The sequence below is a fragment of the Cottoperca gobio genome, chromosome 15 (genome assembly GCF_900634415.1).
Source record: "Cottoperca gobio chromosome 15, fCotGob3.1, whole genome shotgun sequence".
In the NCBI taxonomy this organism is placed as follows: domain Eukaryota; kingdom Metazoa; phylum Chordata; class Actinopteri; order Perciformes; family Bovichtidae; genus Cottoperca; species Cottoperca gobio.
This window is the reverse complement of record NC_041369.1, coordinates 8,390,502-8,394,522: the sequence shown is the minus strand read 5'-3', so window position 1 is coordinate 8,394,522 and position 4,021 is coordinate 8,390,502. Positions and strand designations below refer to the sequence as shown.

Here is a 4,021-nt window from a genome sequence, read left to right as displayed (position 1 = left end):
CCTAACCTGTGACCTCTTGGAAACAAAATTCTTACTTTTTGACCACAGTGACGAGCGAAACCACCAGAGTGTGATTGTTCTGATCAATAACAAGAGTCTTTGTGATGAAACATCAGGCCCCCCCCCCCCATGATCCATCCCTCTCCTCTACACAACTCACTTTCTTTCCACCTCCTCCATGCGTGCTGGCAGGCCTCGTGTGCGTGGGTGACTGGGGCTGTGGAGGCGGTCCACCTCCTGTCTCAGAGCGCTGAGCTCCAGCCTGCGAGCTGCCACCTCTTTCTCCAGCAGACAGCTCTCCCTCTCAGCCATGCTCATCATCTCAGGGTCACCGGCGAGAGCGGATTCCTTCATGGAAAGCTCCACGGACTCCAGCCAGGCCTCCAGACTGCCCAGTGCCTGGAGCACTTTAACAACCTGCACAGTACACAAGTAGAGAGGCTAATGGTGTAGAAGTTTTGCTGCAGTACTTTGCAAGTGATTTATTGCACGGCGAAAAAAACAACCAGAGGTGATGTATTCTACAAAGAGGACGATAATAGGTTTACCTAATGGAAGTAGACCATCTTTTGTAATAAAAGACTCCAACTTTCCAACTAAGTCATCAATCTGGCCAGATTTGCAGCCTCTTTCCATCCCATAATCAAATTATATGGCAGTGCAATTTATATCCCTTGGATTACCCTTCATAAATTTGAGGGGAATATACCTTGCAGACTCTTCCAATTAAGATGTTAAAGATGAAAGTAAATGAGCTTCTAAGCATGAGGGGATGTGAACAGCTTAGGCTCTGGGCCAGCAGAAAGCTTTTCCCAATGGGAGAATGGATCCAGAATCATCCATCATAACCATACATTTAAGTTAAAGTCTGGGTATGACTCAGGAGGAGATGTTTGATGAATCTTACCCTGAAGCCCAGCTCCTCTGAGGCCTGCAGAACACGGCGTTCCTCTGGTGCCTCCTCCGCAGCTCTTCCCACAGGACTTCCAGCTGGCCCAGGACTCCTCTATCTTGGCTCTGCCTGGGTGCTGTGCACGGACCAGCCCGCGGCCCTCTGAGGATAGAGCGTTAAACTGATGAGAAGCATGTGATGACTAAGGACTGGGATTTGCATTGCGAAATACAGACCTAATTTGTAGCTTTGGGTAACTAAAGCCGTCTGAGATGAAATGTCAGCTCATTATTTGATTAATGCCTGTCCAGATGCCCAGTTTGCAAATGAGGGGGGTGGGGATATATTTATCCAGTGCTTATGTTTTAAGACAAACTGTGAATATGACTTGGCTTACCCGTTTGACAACCTCTATCCTGGCCCTGTTGGTGAGGATTTCTTGTTGCAGAGCGTGTTGACACCTCCTGGCTGCCTCCAGCCCCTCAAAGTTGGCTATTGAACACACCTGCGTGGCCATGGACACATTGTCTTTTAGCCAGGACAAAGTCTGAGATGGAAAGGAGAGCAAATGGGGACATGGTTAAAGAGAAGAAACAGTTTGCAAGAGGAATATCTGACAAGAGAAACAAGGGTGATGACATTTAGATGCCACAGGAAGCATAGAGACCAGGATCCAGGGGATGTTTCTCATCAGGACCTTTAAACACACCCAGAATTTGAAATAAAACAAGACAATTACTGGAAATAAGAACACAGTAGCACACCAGTCAGGACACACTCACACTTGAATGCATGACAACTTCATCTCATTTACAGTCAAATGTGACATAATGTCTGTGGTTACAAGAAGAGGGTGTAGTCGACGATGAGTACAACTGCAAGTGCTGATTTTACAATTCATAGCAATGAATTCTGAGGTCACAGGATTTGGTTTCGTACGGGGATTTCTGGTGTAAAGAGGAAACGTGGGCGTGCCTGCCAGGGGTCAAGTCACCTTGTCAGCAGACACGGTGAACTTCTGGAGCTGCATGTGTAGCTGTGGGTGGCCTCGCGGGGCGGTGGCAAGCTTGGGCTCTGCTCTGGGCTTCCTGGTGCAAAGAAAACACAGACATGTGAGACCAATTATGACTTACATAAAGACCTCTCATTATGTAAGGTCACAGAGAGAGAGACAGAGAGAAGCCAGGCCGCAATGTTCACCTGTCCCCCTTCAATTGATGTCTGACGATGACATCATCTGCAGAGGCAGGGCCGCCTCCCGTGGGTGACGAGGTGCGGTTCACTGATGGCTGCTCCTGGCTTTGGCTGCTCGGTTGTTCTCCTACCGATCCCACATTCAACAGTACTCTGCGGACAAAAGAGTAAAAAGTCTCTGTAGGAAAATCCAAAGATCACCAGCATGTCATGTGAGTAATGTTTCGCTTTTTCTGTCAGCCGTCCATCCCATAAATGTCAGCTGGATGCATAAACATCTCAAATGGAGGATTTATACTGCAGTCACGAGACAATGAGGCATTGCTGTTGCTCGCTGCTAATGTGAATGTTACAATGTGGCTAGAGGTCGGACAACATGGACAGCTGCCAGAGTAAAGTAAAGCCTCTCCTGTAAATGACACAAAGCATACTCTCTTACAAAGGCTGGCTCTTCTCTGTGAAATAACCCAGGCCAGACTAAAGACACAAGTTTCTTTTTGGTTTGAAAGCATCAAAGTCTGCTAAGAAAAATACTAAAGATGGCAGAGAAATTATATATATTATAATTGCTTGTGAATGAACACATTATGTCTAACAAGGTTGCCAAACATGTGCTGTACCACTCGGATGACTAAAAAGAGCCATTGCAGTTGGAAACATGACCCTTTTTTTAAATCCCCTTTCCCCAACGCTCATTAAACAGCTGCAAGTGTGTTGTCAGCCTCAGTACTGATTTCCACTGTGATCTGTTTTACAACTATGCAGTGGAGTTTTCAAGGTCACTGCCAGAGCTATGGAGCTTGTCTGTGTGCAGAAATATATTAAAGAGGTCAACAGCCACTGAGCCTCTTTTACACCATCGGAGTGCTTTAAAGGTTGGCCAAAGGACTCTACAGCATGGTGTCCAATGAGAGCTACATGTCTCTACTGTATGGACTATACCAGAGAACACAGTGACATATCACCCTAAAAAAAGATGTGATTCATCTGATTCAATTAGTTTGTATTAAAAATGATTCTTTAATGAGTATAACTCGTCAAGCTGTTTTTTGACCGCAGTGAAAATGTTGTTTTTGAATAAATATTGATTAAAGCAGCATATTTTGTTGGATAAAAACATATTAGAATTTTGGAAATTTCTATCTTTTTTTTCAATGAATGAGTGTAGCCTAATTTGTATCTGCAACTGTGCAGAAGTTTTTACAAAAGAATCAACAGACATAAAAGTTCAAATGTTTGAAATGTTGATTTAGAATTCGAATGCCAATGTTATGAATAAAGCTTTGAAATATTCTGCACTGCCTTATGGGATATCCTGGTGGTTGGTGTCGTTACCAACTGCAGAGTCCACTGCAAACATCTGAAACATCGTACTGCAACAGAACCAACGCAAGAATGCATGAAAATGCTTAAAGCTTAGTGAAATGTTTTGCTTGTTTTCATTGCAGTATGTACTTATTATGTGTGTACGTATAATTTAAAACCATATATTAGCCAACCAAGGTTTTAAAAAGGGCTATATAAATAAGGTTTTACTTGATTTGCTGGTTGGCATAAATATGAAACAATTAAATGAACTATGACCTTCGTAAAACATTCTCTAATGCGGACATTTCTCTCTCCAACTGTATTAATATTGCAGACCACAATGTGTTAATTGTTCTATATAACATAATGTCTTTTACACATGCCAGTAAAACACTGCTGACATAAGTGAGGTCTCTGCAACAATCAGCGAGGCAAATATGCATCTGTCAATGCTTTCACACATAAAAAATAAAAATCAGAAAGGCTGAATTTACACGGCGGCCAAAAAGCACAAAACAGCCATTAATAATAGTGTTTTATGGAGTAGGTTTAATTCATTTTTTTGACTGGGATTATAGAAGAAGTGAGTCAGAGAGTTGGAGAAAAGTGTCGCCCTCAAAATGATGC

At 43.3% G+C, this 4,021-nt stretch overlaps 1 long non-coding RNA gene across 1 annotated transcript; it reads right to left on the bottom strand.

Annotated features, from left to right (window-relative positions):
• Positions 1-1,304: 1,304 nt before the first annotated feature.
• On the bottom strand, positions 1,305-2,206 carry LOC115020184 (uncharacterized). Its single transcript, XR_003833548.1, has 3 exons — positions 2,093-2,206; positions 1,887-1,980; positions 1,305-1,439 (listed from the first exon to the last, which is right to left on the bottom strand). It is a non-coding gene; the product is annotated as an uncharacterized LOC115020184 (long non-coding RNA).
• Between the last annotated feature and the right edge of the window lie 1,815 nt (positions 2,207-4,021).